Below are 24,684 nucleotides of genomic sequence, written 5' to 3'. Positions count from 1 at the left end.
GTAAAGGAAGGTGAAACAAATTGGCATAAGTTATTGAGAAAACAGATCACCAAAGAGTATTGCAGGAAACTAACATTGAAAAGTATTTTATCAGCTCAGAATGACTACATACAGTATCTGAATATAATCTGCTTTGAACTGTCTGAAAGGCAGAATATAAATCAAATAAAAAATCAATCAATAAATATGAAAAAAGCAATTTATCAGCTTGAATATAGCTTTGGAATAACAGACTGACCCCATAAAGATTTTTAAAAGCTGGACGCAGCAACAAGAATGCTCTTCTCCATGTCTATCAGATAATTTATAAAAATCAGTGTATGCAGAGATTGTACATTCCTAGAGTTGAAGGTAATAAGGGTCTTATAGAAATAGATTACGTATACAGAGCTATCATCATAGGCCTTCAAGAATACTTAGAGATGTGCTTCGGGTCTAAATATCGTGTCGGGCGCCGCCGCCACCGCCCCCCGCCCCCGTGGGAATTTTGTTTTTCCCGTGGTTCAGGTTTTTCTTTTTTCGGGGGCCCCGATTTATTTATTTAATTTATTTATTTAAAAACTTTTCTATACCGTCGCTAAGTTATATACCATCGCAACGGTTTACAAATAGGCACACAGACTAAGGTAAATAAATGTAGGATATCGTACATTCTAACAGGTGCCAATAAAGTTTGGTTACAATTTCATAAATAAAATCATTAATTGAGTAATGTTGGTCAAGTCCAGGTATATTATTGAGTTACTATCTTTTTGAGATATTACTTCTTAAATGTAGGATTGAGTAAATTCATTCTCATCTGCATTACCCTGTACTTTCATTCTCTACCCTCCACACTCTTTAGTGAAGGCTTTTTTAAAGAGCCATGTTTTTAAATTTTTCTTAAAAGTTTTGAGATTATTCTGTAATCTGAGTACAGGGGGCATCGTGTTCCATAGTATGGGCCCAGCCAATGATAAAGCCCTTTCTCTCACTTGGGTTAATTTTGCTGACTTTACTGAAGGGATGGTTAGTAGTGCTTTGTTTGCTGAGCGGAGGTTTTTTTGTGGAATGTGTATTCGTAAGGCTGTGTTTAGCCAGTCTGCTTCTTTATCATATATTAGTTTGTGTATAGTGCATAAGGTCTTGTATTTTATCCTGTATTCGATGGGTAACCAATGTAAGTCTGCTAAAGTTTCGGTTATATGGTCCCTCCTCTTTTTTCCCGTCAGTATTCTGGCTGCAGTATTTTGAAGTATCTGGAGTGGTCTTATCGATGTGCTTGGGAGTCCTAGTAAGAGTGCATTGCAGTAGTCAGTGCTGGAAAAGATAAGTGTTTGCAAAACTGTTCTGAAGTGGGCAGGTGTGAGTAATGGTTTCAATCTTCTGAGGGCCATAAGTTTTGCGTAGCCTTCTCTTACTTTTATAGATATGTGTTGCTTCAGGTTGATTTCTGGGTCCATTATTACTCCCAGATTCCTTACTTTTTCGGCTAGTGCGCACTAACTCCTGTTGGTGCGCACTAACTCAAAAATGAATTTTTTCTGCAATTTCGGAAAAAATTCAATTATTTTTCCGTTCTCCTGAACCATTCCGAATTAGGCTTCTCAAACACAGAGTTTATGGTTGTGCCCATAAAGTTCAATTTTAGTCTCATCACTCCAAATTATTTTATTCTAAAAGTTTTAAGGCTTCTCTAGGTGCTGTTTGGTGCACTAAGCAGGCTGTTTTGTGGAATTGGTGCAGCAATGGCTTTTTTCTGGCAACTATACCATGCAGCCCATTTTTGTTCACGTATTTCCTTATTGTGCATGCTGAAATGCCCAAACCACTTTGTTTCAGAGAAGCCTTTATTTAAGTAGAGGTTGCTCGTGAGTTTTTCTTTGCATCCCAACAAATTTTTCTGGCAGATGTGTCTGAAATCTCTCTTAGTCTGGCTTGATATTAACCAAGGATAAATTACTACTTTCCTGATAATTTCCTTTTGTTTAATAAGGACAGGTGAATCCAAAACTAGTTGGGTATGCAACTCTACCAGCAAATGGAGAAGGAACAAAGCTGACATCACAGTATATATACCCTTGCAGTGACATCAGCCTGCCAGTATTCTCTGCAAAAGCCAACTGTGGACAAACAAAACTTGATTATTACAGATAATCATTCCAGCACTCAGCCAACAGGAAAACACTGAGCTTAGACAAGGAGTGTAATAACACTAGTCTAGAGAATGGATTGACACTTACCAGTAAACCCTGGAACACACAGCAACACAGGAGGACAATAGTACAACCATCAGGCAGCCAATGGCGGGAAGGTGGATTCACCTGTCCTTATTAATGTTACAGGTTCAGACCATGCGCACTGGTATCCTGCCCAGGGGCTCTGTCCTGGGGGTTTAATCTCATATAAACAATTACAGAAAAGAAAATTATCAGGCAAGTAATAATTTCTCCTTTCTTAGCATACGGAAAGGTGAATCCAAAACCAGTGGGCTGTACGAAAGCTTCTCCAGAACAAGGCGGGAGGCTGCCCGCAGTCCAGTCAAAACCACACGTGCAAAGGCTGCGTCCTCCCGGGCCTGAATATCCAGACAATAATTCATGGAAAAGATGTAAGGAGGACCACGTCGCAGCTTGGTAAATGTTGATGTGAGACAATAATCCAATCTCCACCTATAATACTGCCTGAGGCCTAGTGGAATGAGCCCTAATCTGACTAGGCAATGGCTGCTCAGCATCCATATACGCGGCCGAGACTATCTCCTTAATTCAGCGGGCTATTGTAGCCTGCGACACCGTCTCACCCTGTTTACTTCCACCATGGAGTATAAACAACACTGATTACAGTATCACAGTAAGCTGTACATAAATCGATACAGGTAAACAGGAGACAGACAGAAATAAAGATAGTACATTAATCAAAGAACAATAAAGAACAAAAGAACATCTCCCTTATAAGCCCTCCTCTATATAAGCCAGCGTTCATAGAAATCTGGAGGACTTTATGAGCTCGGGGATTCTGAAAAAGACACACGCTCTGGTCTGTTCAGATCATCCAACTAAAATAAGCAAATGCTATGTCTTATATATCCCTCTGCAAGTTAGATGTTTCAAAGACATTTCAGTAGCAGTCCTTTGATCTCCCACTTGATAAAAGACATCAATTATTACAACATTATCAGCTCATGGTATCTGTATTAGTCTTTAGCATTTGATCTTCCCAGGTGATAAAGAAATACCAAATGTCATAGCCTTTGATTTTCCCAGGGACACCAAATGTTCCTTGGGGCCATCCCAGCTCTTTATTAGCACATTGGTGCCAGGAAGTCTCAGGAATCAGGGAACAAATGGTGATAGTGTCATGCCTTTGTACAATCTTTGCACTTAAATTATATGTAAGATATTGATTCACACATATCAATCACTGGAGTCTGTTCTGATCCATACCTGGCTATTTGAGGTACAAAGTCTTCTGGAGATCTAACTAGCTTGCCTAAAATGATCTTTACAAAGAGCTCATTTTAGTTATTTATAGAATATACTCTACATTTTCATAGTGAAAGATCAATTATAGAAATATTCCAAAATTAAAAATAAAAAAACAAATAGTCTTGATTGCATAAGGTTTCACACCCTTTGTCATAGCAAACCTAAATTAGCTCCAGTTCAACAAAACTGCCTTAACAAGACTCATATTAACTTAAACAGAGCTCACTTGTATCCACTTACAGTAGCTGAGCTGATTTGAATACTCTTGGATAAAAAAAATCAAGCCTTTCTGTTGATGACGTGGTTTGAAAAATAGATCAAAACATTCCAAACAAGGAGCTGTTTAAAACTTCAGTGTACAAATTAGCTCTTCTTGTTAGAATTTATCACTTATAAGGTCTAAAATTCTTTAATGATGTCAATTTTACAATGGATACCTCAGAATGTGTCTAACACTACCCAAAACCCAACTCCCAAAAACTCACCCCTATTCAAAGTGCCCCTTTACAATTATCCATATATCCAGTATCAGACTGACCCTTATAAAGAGGCTCTCTCTCTCTCTCTCCCGACTCTTACGTTTACCAAGGAGCTGTAATTAAGAATTATGCGCGTCCATGCTGGCCCCACCCCTTTCCGCCTACTTTTTCTGAGCGCTCACACATCCATGTATGCATGCACTTTTTGGCTATTTAAAATTCGCGTAGCTCCCGTGCAGCCCATTTAGTGCATAAGTGACCTTTTTGCGCGTGCAAGGCTTTTAAAATCTACCTCTAAATACATTTTGATTTGCATTTTTTTAACAGCAGAATGTGAAAAATGTACAAGAGTATGAAAACTTTTGCAAGGTACTGTCCATTCATATTATTAACATTAACAGAAATGGCCAGAAATGAGGAATTTTCAAATACTTCAAATGCCAATTTCTATTTAATTATGAAAAACACCAGAAAAGAAGAAAAAGAATTTTAATAATTTTATCTGCTCTGAAAAATTATTTTGCTGCTGTTTTAAGTAGGTAGGAAGGTGTTGCAATTTAGTTTACAATCACTTGTGTTCTTTAAGCAAATATTTTAATAAGATTTGGAACACTAAACATGATTGCCATGCAACGAACAGTATATGAAGTGTTGGTATGTTCATGGATCTAGTCCATGTATAGTCTTGACCACTAAATACTTTTGCCAATCCATAGCTAACACAAAAAACAGTAGAATATGTATTGCCATTATGAGTTTCCTGCACAGAATTACCGGTCATTTCTGGAAATCTGCACAATTTTTGCAGTTGGGATTACAGCTCATAAAATGAATCTAATAGCAAAAGACCAACTCCAAAGCTCTTATTTATGCAAAAAATAAATAAATAATGAACATTTTTTGGAAAGCTGCACTAAGATTATATAATTCACACAAAGCTAAACCAGAGCAAGAAATAATACATTCCAGCAAAGGCATGATACTTACAAAGAAAAAAACTGCTCCAAAAACCAGGATTTAACTATTTTTAGTTAAACTTCAGGAGTAAGCTCAAAACGTTTGCGACCTCTTTCAACAAAGAGGTACAGGGATCTGATGTAATAAGGCAGTGTTCCCTTTCTGTGCCATAGAAAAAGGAAAGCTTAGTAAATCAAGCCCTTAATGTGATATTCCATGACAGTGTCAGAAGTACAAAACCAGCACACATGCCAGTGCCCCCCTGATAGCTGCATCTGAGATGATTGATTCTTTGCTTCACTTATCACCATGACCTGGGTCCTCACCCAGTCTCTCTCTCAATCTGCCACTGTCCCCAGAAGTCTTTCGTTCTCAATTCCCACATCTCAAGACTCCTTGTCTCAACCCCCTTATCCCCAGTCATCTCCCTCTCTCAAACCCCCACCCCTCTTATCCACAGAAATTTCCCTTTCTCAATCCCTTATTCCGACAGCCAGCCATATCTCAGCCCCCAGTGAGTAAGAAACCCCTCACCCAAAGCTCTCACCCATCTCCTCATTTAGCCAACCATCACTTCTGCCCAAATCAGCCATCCAAAGTCAGTCCCATTCACCCCTTCTCAGTGGGCTTGATGAGTAGTTGTGCATAAAAGCACATAGCATCAGATCCTAGCACTGGTTCTGACCTCATTGGAAGTACAATGAAATAGGAGGAAATTGTCATATCAAAAAATAAAGCAAACCAATAAATTAACAAAATTATCATAAATAAAAATGATTATAATCCAATATATACCAGACTGCAAAACTGAATTCAAAGGTGATTTTAATGTACATATAAAATTAAATAAAACAAAGATAAAAACAGTAAACAAAGATAAAAATGGGAGACTAACAACAACCTTTGAAACACTGTTGGTATGTTAGCATCTCAGTTTTATCTTTGTTCACTGTATTTAATTTGAAATGTTTAAGATGAATTTGTCATTCTGTAATTATCAACATTTGTTTACAACTGCAGTGCAGCACAAAGATATTCAAATTAGAGCAACAGCAAGCTGGGTCAATCTTATTGCTCAAAAGTGATTGCTGCACCACAGCTGAAAACAAACCACCTATTTTAAAATCTTATTTAAAGAGGCACTCTGTGTTGTTAAACTGTCTTATCTTGTTTATCTTTTACATTATCCCATACTGATCATTTAATAACTTGACAAGGATTAGTTTTCTTCTGGAAATGGAGAAATTACTTTTTTGATACGGAAGTTTGCCCTTCTCCTTTGGGCTTCTATGTCAATCAGAACTTGCCTTTACTGGAGTTATGGTACCATTGTGCTTCAATTGCAACTACCAAAGAATTTTCCAGAATTGGCTTGGTCCTACACTTGGGGCCGAGGTGAGCTGAAACTGTTGCAAAAGAAGCATTTTTAAGTTCTTGAGAGGAAGGCTTATCCAAGATCTTGATCTACGGAGATACATTCTGATACCTCAAAGCATAAACTGCAAGTAGCTCTGAAGAGAGCTGCGTCATGCTCTGAAACACGATGTTAGGTTCCATATTAGGAGCTACCACCCAGGAAAAAGCTCTAGGCATCGTAGTGGACAATATATTGAAAACATTGGCTCGGTGTGCTGCGGCAGTCAAAAAAGCAAACAGAATGTTAAGAATTATTAGGAAGGGAATAGTTAATAAAACGGAAAATGTCATAATGCCTCTATATCGCTCCATGGTGAGACCGCACCTTGAATTCTGTGTACAATTCTGGTCACCGCATCTCAAAAAAGATATAGTTGCGATGGTGAAGGTACAGAGAAGGGCAACCAAAATGATAAAGGGGATGGAAGAGCTCTCCTATGAGAAAAGGCTGAAGAGGTTAGGGCTGTTCAGCTTGGAGAAGAGACAGCTGAGGGGGGATATGATAGAGGTCTTTAAGATCATGAGAGGTCTCGAACGAATAGATGTGAATCGGTTATTTAAACTTTCGGATAATAGGACTAGGGGGCATTCCATGAACTTAGCAAGTAGCACATTTAAGACTCATCGGAGAAAGCAAAATTGCTTACCTTGTAATAGGTGTTAGCCCAGGACAGCAGGATGTAGACCTCACATATGGGTGACGTCACTGATGGATCCCTATCACGGAAAACTTTCTGTCAAAGTTTCTAGAAACTTTTGACTGGCATCCTGAGCCCACTGAGCATGCCCTGCATGCCATGATATTCTCAGCCACAGGGGTTTCCCTTCAGTCTCGTATGTAGCAATAAGCTTTAGCAAAACTAAAATAATAAAACGTATCAGACCCAACTCTGCGGGGTGGCGGGTGGGTTTCGTGAGGACTACATCCTGCTGACATGGGATAAAGCAAATGTTGCTTACCTGATGTAACAGGTGTTCTCACAGGACAGCAGGATGTTAGTCCTCACAAATGGGTGACATCGAGGATGGAGCCCTGTACGGAAAACTTTTCTGTCAAAGTTTCAACAAGCTTTGACTGACACTGGCACACTGGGTGCACTGAGCATGCCCAGCCTGCAATTATCCCTGTGAGCCACAGGTGTCTCCCTCAGTCTCGTCTTATAGCTAAAAAGCGCAAGCGAAACTAAAATAAAAGTATACAGACCCAACTCCGCGGGGTGGCGGGCGGGTTTCGTGAGGACTAACATCCTGCTGTCCTGTGAGAACACCTGTTACATCAGGTAAGCAACATTTGCTTTCTCACAGGACAAGCAGGATGGTAGTCCTCACAAATGGGTGAGTACCGAGCTGAGGATGCCCGGGAATGCACCAGATACACCGCAGATGCGCAAAGGCGTAACGACTGAGGTGGAAATGGGAACGGAGGGCATCCGCAACACCATAATGGGTTCGTGGAAGGATGTTGGGTAGTGAATTGAAAAAAGTAAGAGTAGGCGGACTGGCCAAACATGGAGCATGCCGGCTAGTCAAATGTAAGCAATAATAGGCTGCGAAGGTATGGAGAGGACTCCAGGCTGCAACCTGATAAAAAAGTACAAGCAGCAGTAACCAAAGGGAAGCTGTTAAGGCTAAGACGGACACAACAGTATGTGGATACCCACAGTGTTGTAGTGAAATGTCTGCTTGTTGGTAGGAAAGGAAATATAGACCACTTAATCAGAAGGATTAGGTCTGTGTGGCCACTGGAAGTAGCAGCTTGACCCTTGCATGAAGGAAAGAGTCAAGTGGAATTCACATGGAATGCAGTGCAATGTAGATAGAATGTAAGCGCAGCATTACTGTCCAGGAATGTGGAAAACCCAGTCTCTCCCTAGGGCGAGAGAGAGAGGTTAGGAAAAATTAATAGAGTATTTCCTGAGGAAAGGAGATACAACATCTACCTGAAAAGGATAGAAAGTTGAATGCGTAGAACTACTCAGTGGCAGAGGAACGGAGTCAGGTGAGTATGGAAAGAGTGCATAACTCACGGACCCTGCTGGCAGGAATGACATTAAGAGGGAAAGAAGTTCCCTTGCCAAACTGTGGAAGAGAGGAATGGAAAGGCTCAAACGTAGAATGTATGAGACTTATAAGGAGAATATATATGTTCATTCCGTGATTAGAGAAATAGAGGCGGCTTGATCAGTGGATAATCCATGGTAAGCCGACTCAGAGAGGATTACCGAAAACGGGAACCCAACTCCCAAAACGATACACCTCCTAAGAGAAAGGTGTATCTATGTGGAGGATGTCTGGAGAACAGAATCCGAGGGAGTAAGAAAAAATGGTGGAAAAGTAAAACGGGTAATACCTCTTTTTTTTTTTTTTTTTTTAGCGTCAGGAGGTAAAGCCTGCCATATTAAACGGCAAGATTTATGTTTAGAAGGTTTTGTGACGCTACCAGAACCTAAGAACATCAGTAAGTCTATGATTTGGGACTGACTGGTGAGAGAATAAAAGGTTACTGATATGATGGATTGAGAAGTATGGGAAAGCATACTGATCTCAGTCAGGGAGTGGGGAAAAGAATACTGAACCCCATCCCAGTTCAACATTAGAAGAATGCTGGCTACGAGAGGCAGCAGAAGAGATATATTGAAGAGGCCTTTGATGGAAGAAAAGGCATCTAAGGGAACGCATAGGAAACATGTGCAGGGAGCAGAACCTGTGCATCGTATGGAATGATGCAGACGCCGAGGAAAGTTTAGTTAAACTCAGCGTTAAAAGATTTGCCCTGTACACATGTAATTGAGACCATTCGAGAGGATAGAACCTACGTGGAGAAGGTCTGATAGAGCGTTCATTAAATCTCTTAGATATGTGGCCCAAGGACGCATGAAGTGAACAAGGGCCAAGGGTAGAGCTGCGCAGCTGTCTAGCAGAGCAGCTAAGAGGTAATGCGTGCTTATGAGTTGGAAAGCACATTGTCCCTATGCTGTCTGTCTGTATGCACAAAGAATTGTTGCAAAAGCAGTATTGGAAGGCATAAGGGCATAACTCATGGGTGCAACGTCCAGGAAGTTTATGAGAAACTATGCTGGAGTGCAATAGATGCATAATGGGTTGACAGCTTTCAGGAGAAACTTTATAACCCTAAGGAATTGTGAGCATGAGTCGAAGGAGACTAGGTCCTAGTTCGAACTGGGATAAGAATCAGGGACGAAAGCAATGAAACCACTTAGGTCCATTGAGTATAGAATGTCACTGAAAATAACCCATAGCAGTTTTGAATTATGAGAAAAATGCATAGTGGGAAGAAACCCCATAGCCCAACCATGAAAAGTTGAAAGGCTGAGGTTATGGAAAATATGCGCAGGGACATATAACAATGTATCAGAATGTCTGTGCGCATGCTGGACAAGAGGGTCTTAAGACTGTGGTGTCCAGAAGTGTTACAGAAGGGATTTATGGCAGTGACAGTAATCCCAGTTAGTAAATGTATAGTGAGTCCTGAAAAAAGTGAGAGCTCCTTGCATGTACTGAAAGTGGTTAGCAGTAGTCTATGCAAGGAAAGTGAATGATGTTACACTCCGCAGAGAAAACAGCATTCACCAACAGTGATGCAAGAGACAGTTCACTTACCGAAGCTGGTGCCAGCGGCAGAGCTTGGGGTTGTAATGTTGACTCACCATAAAGCACATAGAAACATTAAAATAATGTACTTACTGCAGTATGGAGTGATGGTAACCAAAGATACCATTGTACCTGTGACGTCTAAAGAAAGTTGGATTTTCTTAGGTCCAGGATGTGCGGAGAGTAACTATTTTCTGTTAAAAGAAAGAATAGTGCAATTAAAACTCCCCAACCCCCCTCCCTTCTCCCCTCTGCACTTCGTAGCGCCTGGGGGAGTGTACCGGGACTTTGGTACAAGGTGGGGTGGCCGCTCTGATATCTGACCAGATGGGAGACCAGGAGGTGTCCCAATGGAGGATATCATGTAGGCTCCTGCAGGTGTGTGAGCGGTAAGTGGTACCCGCATTTCTGTATGCTGTACAAGGAGACACTGAGACCTGTGGCCAGGCCTCAAGGTGGACTTGTACATGGGGCAATGGTTGCTGAATCTCATGTTTAGCAGATCAGCCAATGCAGCTGGACCTTGGTTGGGAGGGAACCAAGAGTCAGAGCATTGGTCGGCACAGGGACTTGTTACTGACAAGAGAAGAAGCCCTGCTGCAATCCCAAGAAGATAGAGGGGTTCTCCTGATATTGTGGCTAACATAGCTAACATAGCGATATGTGACACTAATACAGTTCTAAAAGGCACATGACCCAGAACTTTTCGAACCACGGTCCGAATGGGAGAACACAACTTTATGGGAATGCCGCCGAAGCGGGTACTTACCATCCGACGTGGATCGCCGCAAGACGAGCCGGTGAAGATTGTTGACTCCGACGGTCTCCGGAGTCCTCGAGGGTAAGGCCGGGGACGTAAACGTCCATCTCGCTCTGAAACCCGGTATGGTGGCACAGGTACAGAGGAGACAGGCCAGGCGTGAGTGGCGTTTAGACTGCTAAGTGTAACAGATGGCCATAGTCCCACACCACTTGACGGTGGGGCACGCCAGGAACAGAGGAGCCCTAACGGAACTCATGTTCCCTTCCCTCGTCCCAGCGGCTCGATGTGTCGTGACGCCAATGCAGAAGCTGTCGGACCTGGATCCGGAAGTTCTGGATCACCAAGGACTGCCAAAACTGTAGGAACAGTGCTGATGGCAGTGGTGATGTCGCTCTGCCCGAGCGTTGTCCAGCCTGGAGAAGGATGGCACCGATGTGCTGGATGGCGTCAGCGGCGGACGATCACGATGTTGGCGATGATGGGTGCCACGGTGCTCGGCCCGGTCTTTCCCCAGCGCCGAGATGGAAGCCCTCGTCGTCCTGGAAGGTGATCGATGACGAACTGTCAGCACGCCTGCTCTGCTCCTGACACAATGGAGTGTCTTAAGCTAATACGGGGCTTAAAAAAAGAACCCAAAGCGTGGAGCAATGTGAGGAGGCGAGGGTATTATGTGGCGGTGCTATGTCGGTATTGACGATATTGAAGGCAACCTAAGGGGCTTCGAGGATATCATCAAAATGGGTATGAAAAATCGTCGATGACTGGCCAGGAGAATGATGACAGTGACGGGCACTGACAGCAGTGGCATAGGTATCTTTGAAACGATGTGGAATCGAATAATCGAAAAACATTGCCGTTATTGAAAAAGATACCGGCATCGACTGAGTCGAAGTCGAATCAATAGGGCGTCAAGGACACCGAAGGAAAACGGAGGTGTCGAGGGCATCGATGCATGGAGGCGGGCATTTATGCCGTTTGTGGCATGGCCACGGGCATCAACTATAGGGCCACAGACGTTGACGGTATCGATTTGGACAGACTCAGATTTCCAAGTGTACATGGCATCGGTGCCCCAGACACGTGTGTCGGTGGCATCGATATGGACACGTATGGAAACGATGGCATGGATCTCCCAGTCGATGAATTCCATCCCGGCATCAACGCCAGTCCTGAAATCGGCATGGGCATCGATGCCAGCCATAAGGCTGGCATTGGCATCAACGCCCATCCACGGAATCGAGCCGGCATGGATACCCACCGATGGGACCCACCTGGGCATCGAATTTCACCGATGGGAGCAGCCTGGCATCGACTGCCCTCGATGGATGCATTCTAACATAGATGCCCATGGATGAAACACCTGGGCATCGGTGTCCATCGATGCAAAAGGACCTGGCACCGATGCCATCGACGGACGGCCATCCGGCACCAATGCCATCGACGGACAAGCCATCCGGCACCGATGTCCATCGATGGGGACCATCCGGCACCGATGTCCACCGATGGGGACCATCCGGCATCGATGCCCACCGACGAATCGATGTGGCACCGATGCCCACCGATGGAAAAGGGACTGGACATCGGTGGGGAGGATGGGGCATCGATGGCATCCCCAAAAGGGGGGGTGGCATCGATGAAGTGACCCTGGGATCGTTAAAAAGTGTCGCGGGCAGCGGTGGCGGGCGACCCGAGTATGCATGGCAGTGACTAACAGCGTGTGCGTCAATGGCATGCATCCGGGTAGGGACGGCACCGAGGAAGCCCAAGGAAAAAAACAGTGCGTAGGAGGAAAAAGCCTGGTAGCACTGAAAAGCAAAAAACATGGATAAAGGCATCAGGGCACCGTGGGGGGAGGGGCGCTGATGACATATAAAGCCCAGGGCGGTTTAGGAGGGTCCCGGTTGTAGCGATAGGGTATCGACTGCGTGAGGGTACCAGGGAACGAAGGACTTGAAACTACAGAGGTCCTAAAGTTAAGGAAAAAATCCCTACCCCACTAGCATAAGCAAGCAGAGTGTCACAGAGATACTCGCAAGCTGTTTAAAGCTAACTGAAAAATGGGGGAAGGAAGGCTTCAGTCAGTTAACAGCCTTAAGATAGTGACAGAAACCGACCGAAAATAAGAATTAGTACTCACCGAGCGTCGTAAAAACGTACGCGGAGGGAGACCTGTGCAGGGAAAAGTGTTTTTGAAGTGAAAAGTTAAGTGTTTCCATGAGGTAATTAGTTAAAAAATCCTCACAGAGCTCCAACCGCTATGCTGACTGCAGAGCGGAAAAAAAGAAGACTGAGGGAGACACCTGTGGCTCACAGGGATAATTGCAGGCTGGGCATGCTCAGTGCACCCAGTGTGCCAGTGTCAGTCAAAGCTTGTTGAAACTTTGACAGAAAAGTTTTCCGTACAGGGCTCCATCCTCGATGTCACCCATTTGTGAGGACTACCATCCTGCTTGTCCTGTGAGAACACCTATTACAAGGTAAGCAATTTTGCTTTATCCCAGGACAAGCAGGATGCTAGTCCTCACATATGGGTGATTAGCAAGCTAGAGGCTGAGTCATTTTGTAGAGAAGGAACCCTGAAGTATTGTTGGTGAAAATGAGGCAGCTGAAAATCACAGCAGGTTGGATGTAGAAGGAGTTGGGATTATACTGGAAACAAGTTCTTTAAGACGGATTGTCCATAGGCTGAATCTTGTCGTCCTTCTTTGTCCAAGCAGTAATGAGCTGCAAAGGTGTGAAGAGAACTCCATGTTGCAGCTTTACATATGTCAAGAACTGGCACTGAACGATAGTGTGCTACTGAGGTTGACATTGCTCTTACTGAATGTGCTTTTACTCGCCCTTCGAGAGGAAGGCCTGCTTTTACATAACAGAACTCTATATAATCTGCTAGCCAGTTTGAGAGCGTGTGTTTGCACACTGGATTACCAGGTTTGTTTGGATCAAAAGAAACAAAGTGTTGAGTTGATTTCCTATGGACTGCAGTGCGGTCTAAGTAGTATGCTAGCACATGTTTACAGTCCAAGGTATGTAAAGCCCTTTCACCTTGGTGAGAGTGAGGCCTTGGGAAGAATGTGGGCAAAAATATGGATTGGTTCAAGTGGAATTCCATAACTACCTTGGGGAGGAATTTTGGATGTGATGGAGAACCACTCTGTCATGTAGGAATTTTGTATAGGGTGAGTAGGTGACAAGTGCTTGTAACTCACTAACCCTTCTAGCAGATGTAATGGCTATGAGGAAGATAGTCTTCCATGTGAGAAATTTAATATCGCAGGAATTCATGGGTTCAAAAGGAGAATGCATGAGCCTTGTTAACACCAGATTAAGGTCCCATTCTGTGACTGGTGGCCGTATTGGTGGTTTAAGGTGAGTTAAACCTCTCCTAAATCTGCTGACAAGAGGTTGCGTGGATATTGGTGCATCTCCCATCTTGTTATGGTAAGCCGAGATTGTACTTAAGTGTACTCTGACAGAGGAGGGCTGGAGACCAGAGTCTGAAAGATGACATAAGTAGTCTAGCAAAGAAGGTGTGGGGAGGCGAAAGGGTCAATGTCCTTTTGTGTGCACCGCAAAGTAAATCTTTTCCATTTTAAAGAATAGTTCTTCCACGTGGAAGGTTTAGTTGAAAGATTGAGTGGGTGTAAGATCAAACTTTCAACATCCATGCTGTTAGAGATAGGGATTGAAGATTGGGATGGTGCAACCTGCCCTGATCTTGAGTTATTTATTTATTTATTTATTTAAAGCTTTTTTATACCGGCATTCATGATACAATCACATCATGCTGGTTTACAGAAAACAGGGGGAGTGATAACTTTGAACGAATAACAGGTGTTGAAGGAAAGAAGTAAGTTACAATAAAACAGGGGAAGTTGGAACTAGGAGAAGAAGAAAAGTTGAAGGAATAAATTAGGCAGAAACAATGAGAGGAATAAATTATTTACATAGTGTTGGCAGTAAATTTACAAGTGGTTGTAGTCTTTCTGGTGAGAAAGTTAGGAGAGTCAGTTGTGATCAGGAAAGGCTTGTCTAAAAAACCAAGTCTTTAGCCTTTTTCTGAATGATGGTAAGCAAGGTTCCTGTCTGAGGTCAGGGGGGATGGCATTCCATAAAGATGGTCCCGCAGTGGAAAAAGCCCGTTCTCTGAATGTTTGATGGTGTGTAGTTATGAGAGTAGGAGTTACACCCAGGTGAATTGGCTCTGCGATCGAGAGGTCAAGAAGTATGGGAAGCCACATTTGTCGAGCCCAATATGGGGCTATGAGTATCATGGACCTCTTGTCCTGTTGTAGCTTCACTAGAGTTTTGGTTATTAGCAGTATCGGAGGATACGAGTAGAGAAGGCCTGAGTTCCAAGGGCGAGCAAAGGCGTCCTTGGCTGGCTGGTGTTTCTGATTGTGCAGACAGCAGAACTTGTCCACTTTGTGATTCAGGTGTAATGCAAAGAGGTCTATTGTTGGTTGTCCCCAACGCTGAAATATCCTGGTCGCTACTAAGGGATCCAGGGACCATTCGTGAGGTTGGAACTGACGACTGAGGCGATCTGCAACTACGTTGTGGATGCCCGCTAGATAAGTGGCTCGGAGAAACATGGAATGTGTCAGGGTCCAGTCCCAAATCTGTTCTGCTTCTTGACAAAGGAGATACGAGCCCATACCTCCCTGTTTGTTCAGGTACCACATGGCTACTGTGTTGTCTGTTTGAATTAGAACAGTCTTGTGTGAAAGGCAGTCCTTGAATGCATGCAGAGCATAACGTATAGCTCGAAGTTCCAGGAAATTGATTTGAAATGTTGCTTCGAGTTTTGTCCAAATACCCTGGGTTTGGAGATTGTCTATGTGAGCTCCACAACCTAAGTCTGTAGTTAAAGTTATCTGTGGGACTGGTTGTTGGAAGGGTAGGCCCTTGTGCAAGTTGTCTCTGTTTGCCCACCAAAGGAGAGATGAACGTAGTTGGTGGGTTACTTGAATTGGAGACAACAGTGGTTGAATGGCTTTTATCCATTGTGACCTTAATGTCCATTGGGTTATTCTCATGGCTAATCTGGCCATAGGAGTGACGAACTGTGGAGGCCATGTGACCTAGTAAAGTGAGAAACTGATGAGCGGTCACTTGTTTCTGCGAGTGCAGTGAGTTTGCTAAGAAGGAGAGTGTTTCTGCCAAATCCTCGGGTAGGAAAGCTCTTGAAAGGATGGTGTTCAATTCTGCTCCGATAAATTGACGCAGATGAGACGGGATGAGATGGGATTTTTGGTAATTGATGAGAAACCCCAGCGAGTGCAGCAGAGTGATTGTTCGTCTGAGAGAAACAAGAGCTCCTTGTTGAGATTGACTTCTGATGAGCCAGTCGTCCAGGTATGGAAAAACGTGTACACTTTCTTTGTGTAACTGAGCTGCTGCTACTGCCAGGCATTTCGTGAATACTCTGGGTGCTGAGGCAAGTCCGAATGGTAGTACCCTGTTTTAGAAATTAATTTGATCCACCAGGAAATGCAGATATTTGTGATGAGGAGGGAATATTGGAATGTGAGCATAAGTCTTGTAGATCCAGAGAACAAAGCCAATCTCCTGTCTGAAGAAGGGGAAGCATGGTGCCTAGATAAACCATTCTGAACTTTTCTTTCCTTAGAAATTTGTTGAGATTTCTGAGGTCTAGGATGGGACGTAGGCCTCCTGTTTTCTTTGGAATGAGGAAATAACGGGAGTAGAATCCTCTGCCCTGCTGAGTCCGGGGTACCGGTTCTACGGTTCTAGTTCTCAGAAGGGTGGATAATTCTGCTTGCAGATGAATAATGTGATTTTCGTTTAGCGAAATAGGCCTTGGAGGAGAGTCTCTTGGAATCGATAGGAAATTGAGTTGGTAACCTCGAGATATTATTGAGAGTACACATTGGTTTGTTGTCAACTGGAACCAATGGTCGTAGAAGAAGGAGACTTGACCTCCTACTGGTAAGTTTGATTTGGGATTGTGGAGATGGCTTTTGTTCTCTGGCTCAAAAACCTGCAGCTGGTCCTGTCTGTGCTGGCGGTTGAGGCCTAGCGGTTCTAGTCTGTTTGGGCTGAGATCTTTGCTGTGGACAAGAAGATCTACCCCTAGATGCCGGTGGATAATACCTTCTCGGCCTGTAGTATGGTTTTCTGGCGTCCTTTTTTGGTGGACGGCGGGATGCTGACAAGGAAGCGTCTTGCGGGACTGCCAATAATTGACGCAGTATCTCTGTGTGTTCTTTAAGTTGGGCCACTGCGTCCTGTACCTTTGACCCAAATAGGTTGTCGCCCACACAGGGCAAGTCCACCAGCTTATCCTGTACCTCAGGCCTGAGGTCAGAGGCTTTTAGCCAGGCCCAGCGGCGTGCACTGATCCCTGAAGCTGCAACCCTTGAAGAGGTTTCGAAGCTGTCGTAAGCCACACGGACTTCATGCTTTCTGGCATCTAGTCCCTTACGGATTATTGTTTGAGCTACATCCTGGTATTGTTGAGGTAGGGAATCAGTGAGCTCCTGCATCTGCTTCCATAGATTCCTCTGGTATTGCATCATATAGAGCTGGTAAGACGCTATCCTGGAATTAAGCATAGCTTCTTGGAATACCTTTCTACCTAGAGAATCCAGGAATCGATGATCCTTCCCTGGTGGAGCAGAGGAATGAGGTCGTATTCTTTTAGATTTTTTCTGACCCGACTCAACTACTACAGATTGGTGTGGTAGTTGTGATTTTTGGTAACCAAGGACATGTTGTACAAGATATGTAGTGTCCACTCTCTTATTGATTGGCGGAACGGAACATGGATGTTCCCAAAGCCTATGTTGTAATTCCAAGAGAACTTTGTGGATAGGAATGGCCAGGACTTCCTTGGGTGGATCCACGAATTGTAGGACTTCTAAAGTCTGCTGCCTTGTATATTCCTCACACACTAAATTAAAAGGAATTGTGTCTGCCATATCTTTAATGAAAGTAGTGAAGGATAAGTCTTCAAGTGGAGACTTTTTCCTTCCTTCAGGAGGAGATGGCTCAGACATGAAGCTTTCAGATGAAGAATCTGTATTTTTCTCCTCCCATGAGTCGAATGGTACCTGTTTGGAAGGAGAGGTAGGAGAAGACCTCGGTGGAAGTGATGGAACCAGTGGTCTGAAGAGTCCTGAAGATCCTGGTTGAGGTTCATCAAGTTGGCCTTGTCCAGGAATATCTCCTAGTCCTACAGGCTTAGTAGGGAGAGGTTGCGGTGAGATAGCACTGACGAGAGCGTCGAGTCTATCCATTAGCATCTGAAAAATTAAGATGTCCGGGTGCATGGATATTGGCATCGGGAATGTCATCGGAATTGGCATCGGAGCTGGTCCTGGCATCAGTGCTTGTTTTGACCTCGGGGATGGTCCCGGCATTGGTGCAGGCACCGGCATCGACAATGGTGCCGGCTTCGGCGAGGGTATTGGCGTTGATGGTCAATGATCCTGGAGCACTTCTCGCACCGCCTGGTAAATGAACCCGCTCAGTTCCTCCGTAATAGCTGATGCAGGCAGAGCAGCTATACATGGTGGCGGTGGGGGCGTCATTGGCTCTACGACAGGGCCCTGTGGAGGCTCGATGTCCGGCACTTAGAGAGGTGAACGCCTCGGTGTCGAAGGCCTCGGTGTTTCTTGCAGTTGAGGTTGCTTGGCCGTCGACTTCTCCGAAGATAGTAGGGATTCCGGAATCGAAGAATGTCGATGGCGATGTTTAGAGCGGTGCTCCATGGCTTTTTCAAGGCCCGATGTTGACTTTATCGATGCTGCGGATGGGGTCGGTGACGACTGGTCCCCTGAACCCTCCAGATGATGCTTTTTAAGAATTATCCTTTTCGATGCTCCGGCCGGAGATGACTGGGTGGACGTCGATGTGGAAGGTAGCTGTTGGATGTGGAACAAATGTTCCATTTTTTGTTGCCGTGCTTTCCGACCTTTAGCGATCATTTCCCCACATTTTGGGCACAATGAGACATCATGGGACTGACCCAAACAAAGAACACACTCAAGGTGTGGATCTGTAATTGACATCGTTCGATTACATTTAGGGCATTTTTTAAAACCTGTAGCCATGATCACAACGACAGCCGTCGATGGATGTGTGATTAAAAGTTTTGTAAATTCGATAAGAGTCGGAAGAAATATTCTACTCACTGGCCGGTGATTAAAGAAAGACCCCGATGTGGGATTGAGAAAAAATGAAATTTGAATCTGATTTTTAGTCAGAATTGTGTGAAGAATTTCACACAGGGCTTCTGCTCTGCGATGCTGAAAACAGCGCGAAAAAACAAAGACTGAAGGGAGACCCCTGTGGCTGAGAATATCATGGCATGCTGGGCATGCTCAGTGGGCTCAGGATGCCAGTCAAAAGTTTCTAGAAACTTTGACAGAAAGTTTTCCGTGATAGGGCTCCATCAATAATGTCACCCATATGTGAGGACTAGCATCCTGCTTGTCCTGGAATAAAATTCTTTTTCACTCAACACACAATTAACCTCTGGAATTTGTTGCCAGAGGATGTGGTTAGTGCAGTTAGTGTAGCTGGGTTCAAAAAAGGTTTGGATAAGTTCTTGGATGAGAAGTCCATTAACCGCTATTAATCAAGTTTACATTTCAGGAATAGCCACTGCTATTAATTGCATCAGTAGCATGGGATCTTCTTAGTGTTTGGGTAACTGCCAGGTTCTTGTGGCTGGTTTGGCCTCTGTTGGAAACAGGATGCTGGGCTTGATGGACCCTTGGTCTGACCCAGCATGGCAATTTATTATGCTCTTAAGATGGCGTGGGGGAGGGTGCTGCTCATCCTGATTGGTATACTGTATAGGGGAAACAGACAAATGACTCTTAAGGCCATGCTAGTTGACTTTCTTCATAACAGCTGGATGAAATTCACTAGGTGATCTTACCTCAAAGAATACGAGGGAGAAAATATTCTGTACACACTTGAACAAACATAGGCTGAAGATGTGTTCTACTACTTTTTCAGAACTGACTAGTTTCATAGATTAATTCCAAACTCAATGTTCAATAGCATAAGCTGACAGTATGAGGCACCATTATTTCTATTGTTAAGAATCTTTTTCCCTTTCTTATTTCAGAATCATTAGGAGTTTTGTGTGCCTTTTTTAAAGTAAAGGTATCAATTAATGCTCCTGCTCACAATTTTCGATGAGGCCTATTACTACCGTGTAGAATTCTACAAGTCAAAATGTCAGTGCATCAAAGCTAGGCACTTAACTTAATGGGCTGAAATGCAAAATTTCATTATACACAGTTCTTTAAATTTTCTTCCTGAAAAGCATTTGTTGTAATACCTTAGAGATATAAAAGAAATAAATTACTGCAAACTACCACTTTTCATCTTAACCCATTACCTTCCCTTTTCATTAGTATTACCTAACCATTCAAATCTCTCTGAAATTCAGAGCACTCCAATGGCAACTAGAAATACTTTCCATTCCTCAAAGTGGCAGCAGATCCAAAGTCGTATTTCTTTTGCCATTTTACAACTGCTCAACTTCCATAGTTGTGTTTTCATTTTATGTTCATTTTTCAAATGCCTTTCATCCACAAGAAGGGACTTAGTGGAATTCAGGCAGGATGATGTGGTAAATACCACCTTTTCTCCCATAGTAGAATGGTATGGTTTATATTTATAATGTAGACTGAATTCTGAACTATTTAATAACAGTATCTCACAACCATCTATCACAGAAATAAGACTACCATCACATAACCTCTACTGACATATTAATTCAAGTTACCATAGGAATCATAATAGAAACACAGAAGCATGACGACAGAAATAACATACAACCTGCTTAGTCTGCCCATCTCTACAATCCCTACCAATCCTTCAGAGATCCCCTGTGCTTATTCCATACTTTCATGAATTCAGATACTGCCCTTTTCTCCACAACCTCCACTGGGAGGTTGTTCTTTAGATTTCTCCTGAGTCTACCCCTCTTACGCCCTCTCCTATGACCCCTCATTCCAGATCCTCCTTTCTGTTGAAAGAGGTCCTCCTTGGAGGTATTTAAATGTCTCTAACTTATCTCTGCTATCTTTCCTTTCTGCTAGGGCAGATGTGGGCAATCCTGGTCAGAATTTCCTCAATGAATACACATGAGATATATTTACATAAAACTGAGCAGTATGCATGCACATTTCTCTCATGCATATTCATTTGGAATATCTGAAAACCTAACTGGTTGATGGCCCTCAAGGACCAGAACTGCCCTCCCCTGCACTAGGGGATATATTTTTATATCGTTGTTCCTATATGCTTTACAACAAAGACCACTGACCATTTTAGTAGCTACCCTCTGAATTGACTCCATCCAGTTTATATCCTTTTGAAGTTGAAGTCTCCAGAATTATACACAGTATTCCAAACGAGATCTCACCAGGGACTTATACAGGGGCAATATCACCTTTTTTATTCTGCTGATCATTCCTTTCCCTATGCACCCATGCTGTCATCTTCACTTTTGGCCACCTTAAGTTCACCAGATCCCACTCTCAATTCATTCATAGAAGAATTTCACTACCTATTCAGTACCACTCCTTTGCTATTTTTTCTTTCATTTGTATCTTTGCTCTGAATCTGTTATGAACTGCTGCCCACGGGTCCCCCCGCGAGCAGACTCACTCACCATGCCGCCTTGCTTCACCCGACGCGGCCGGACGCCACCGTCTGGCCTTCCCACGCAGCTGGAGCCGGGGACTGAACACTCTCCCGCGGCCCGGAGGCCGTCCCTGGCAGCAGTCTTCACTGCGGCCGGAGCCGCGACCTTTCCTGCTGTCCTCCTCGTGGCCCGGGACCACCATCGACGTCACCGGCATCTTCGTGGCGCTAGGCCGCAAGCCCCGGTTCCATCCGGCAGCTGGAGCCGCCCCCGGGGCTCCCCGCAGCGGCTGGAGCCGCTGCCGACGTCAGGGCCTGCTCCTCAGGCCCAGCCTGCGTCTGTACACACAGACGCTGTGCAGGCCGCTGTCCACGGTCCTGCACAGCCCTGCTTCCTGCTCCTTAGGCACCGGCGCGCGCCTCTCTTCATGATTTAAAGGGCCAGGTACAGGAAGTGTGCTGGCCCCACCTAGGGAGTGGACTTCCTGCTTGAGCCCTATAAAAGGGCTGTCTTCTCAGTCTGTCGTTGCCTTGCATCGGAGTGTCATCCCTCTGGAGGCTCCTGCCTGCCAGAGCCTTGTAAGGTCTTCTGTTCTTCGTGGAGCTCCTCGTCTCGTCTGCCTTCGTACCATGTCTTCGTGTCTTGATGTCTTGCCTGAAGTCCCGGTCCATGTCCTGATGTCTCGTCATGATCTCCCACCTCCTGATGTGCCTGCCATCCAGGATGTTCTTCCCTGCGTCTTCGTCTGGTGCTCCTGAGCCTTCTGTTCCTGTAGAGCTGTGGTTCTCGGATGGTGTGTGCCCGAGAATGGAGCGGTCTGCAGGTGGGATTGGTCCATGTGCTCCGGAGCCTCTGTTCCCGCCAGCCATAGATGGAGCTTCGGGTGACATCTTTATTTATTTATTTCAAATCTTTTATATACCGACGTATAGCAATCTGCCTTCACTCCAGTTTACATGAAAACAACTTATTACATCGAGTTAACATTAGAACAGTATATTACAGTAATTTATTTATTTATTTATTTATTTATTTAAATGGTTTTATATACCGACAACCATTTGCACATCGTGTCGGTTTACATATAACTTACAACCAATGTATATATAGGCATTGCCTTTACAAAGAACAGTAAACAATAGAACGCAGTAACAGAGCAAAAAAAAAATAGATAAACTAGATAAATTAGTTTACACTTGAGCGAGAGACTTCTTAATTGACCAACTATAACATTTTAACAGAACAAATTCTAACAACAAGCTAATAGAACAGTATACTGGGACTGATAGAAGAGTCCGAAATTCGGTAGGCGGGGAGGACCAGATCTTTAACTAAAAAAGGGGTACGTTAGAAGGAGATCATGGGAGGTAGAGAGATGTGGATAGGTGAGAGGAGAGAGAGGAGAACATTCGACAAGTCTAGTGTGTGCAACCAGAAATGGGTAATGGGTCATGTAGTTGTATGCCGCCTAGCCCACGCCATCTCTGAACGTTTGGCTGAATATCCATGTTTTGAGTTCTTTTTTGAAGGATTTGATGTCGCTAATTGAGCTTAGGTATTGTGGTAAGGAGTTCGTCATTGGAGTTCCTCCTTGCCTGGGTCTTCCCTGCGCTTGTCCCGCTCTCCTCGTGGTCCGTGACCAGCCTCCAAGGGCTGTGTAGGGCGCGCAGTGGGACAGGGTGGTCCGCGACTCAGTCCCACGGGTGGCCTGAGTAGGGCACCCTGAGAGACAGTGCAAATGTCCGTCTTCCAGCGCTGTCTAGTCTGCTTGCTTCGGTGAGTTCCTTGAGCTTTGGATCCTGTTCCTGTTTCGTCTTGGTGTTCCCGGTTCCTGACTTCGGATTGGCTTACGGTGATTCTCTGGTGTATAAGTTCGGATTGGCAAGCGGTGAGTCTCTGGTGTATGACTTCGGACTGGCAAGTGGTGATCCCTCGGTGTGTGACCTCGGACTGGTGATCGACGACCCTCTGGCACTCGACCTAGGACTCCTTCTAGACTACCGTCTCCAAGGGCCCGCCTAAGTCCCAGCGGTCCGGGTCCCTACGGGCTCCTCCCGGGGGGACTGCGGGCTTCCAGGGCAAAGCTCCAGTCTGCCCTTGCACAGATACCTTGACCTCTTCAAAGATCCACCTAAGCCCCAGCGGTCTGGGTCCCTAAGGGCTCCTTCTGGGGGGACCACAGACTTCCAGTGGTGAAGACACAGCTCCTCTTCTCATCTCTTCATCCGCCTCCGCAGTTGCCTCAGTCTCCAGTGCCGAGGGTCAGCTGGTCCCGTCTTCTGCGCTGCCTCGCCACCAGACGAGAGAACCTACGGATCTTCCGAAAGGTATACCATCCTCCCGTTGGCCAAGGGTTCACAAGCCTGAGCATAACAGAATCCTTTCCCAGCTTCTCTTAGCTTTCCCAGATATTGTTGTCTGTCTTCCTCTTCCTGCAATTTTCTTGCAGTTCATGAGAGCTAACCTTTTTTCCTTGCTTTTTTAGCAACTTCTTTAGAAAACAATAGGCCTCTTTTTCCTCTTACCTTTATTTTTCTAACAAAAAGGCCAGTGTTACATTTGGCTGGCAGCAGGAGGGCTCCGCGACAGCTGCATTCACCCCAGACAGCCACTGACACAAGAGAGTCCATCTTCACAAATGAGATGCCACCGCCAAGCATGTCCATCGACGGTGCAACTTGGATGCTACCATGTTGCTTCTGCTGCAAGCCTGACTAGTTGGGCGCACATGCCAGTGGACACAGTTTAAAGGCCCCATGGTGGGAACTCAGCCAGTAGCACCTCCTGATGACATCAGCACCTTCCTGCATTTAAACCGAGCTCTCCTTCCAAACCCTGCCTCAGCAACAGGTCTCCTGCCCAGTGTAGTACGTGTTGCTCTAGAGTTCCAGCTGCATTCCTGTGCCTTGTCTTGCCTAGCCTCTCTCATCCAGGCTTTCCTTGCCCAGCCTGTCTTGTCCAGCCTTGCCTTGCCAAGTGTCTCTTCTCCGGTCTTCGTTCATCCTGCAGCCTAACCTCCTGGTTCTGACTTCTTGACTTGGATCTGACTACACTTGCCTGCCACATGGACCTGACCACTGCTTTGGATTTGACCATGCTTGCCTGCCACCTGGACTTAACCATTGCCCTTGGCCTGATCACGCTTGCTCACTGTCTGCCCCAACACGGCCTATTCCCGGTACCTCCAGTCTGCTGCCTACCCTGATCCTGGCATGGCCTTGGACTTCTGCTCAGCCTACTACCTTAGGGACCTGCTTAAGTCCTGCTGGCCTTCATAACCCAAGGGCTCAACCTGCGGGAGAGGTGGCTGGTATAGGCGAAGCTCCAGTCTGTCCCGCTTCAGGGCGCATTTGCCAG

The 24,684-nt window shown here is 44.8% G+C and overlaps 1 protein-coding gene across 3 annotated transcripts in view; it reads right to left on the bottom strand.

Moving 5' to 3' along the window:
* The window catches only part of NCOA1 (nuclear receptor coactivator 1), a 1,093,244-nt gene that overhangs the window by 416,930 nt on the left and 651,630 nt on the right, over positions 1–24,684 (bottom strand). The gene's annotated exons all lie outside the window — the stretch shown is intronic.

The sequence above is a fragment of the Rhinatrema bivittatum genome, chromosome 3 (genome assembly GCF_901001135.1).
Source record: "Rhinatrema bivittatum chromosome 3, aRhiBiv1.1, whole genome shotgun sequence".
Lineage (NCBI taxonomy): Eukaryota > Metazoa > Chordata > Amphibia > Gymnophiona > Rhinatrematidae > Rhinatrema > Rhinatrema bivittatum.
The sequence above is the reverse complement of the archived record's forward strand: the minus strand, read 5'-3'. Positions and strand labels throughout refer to the sequence as shown.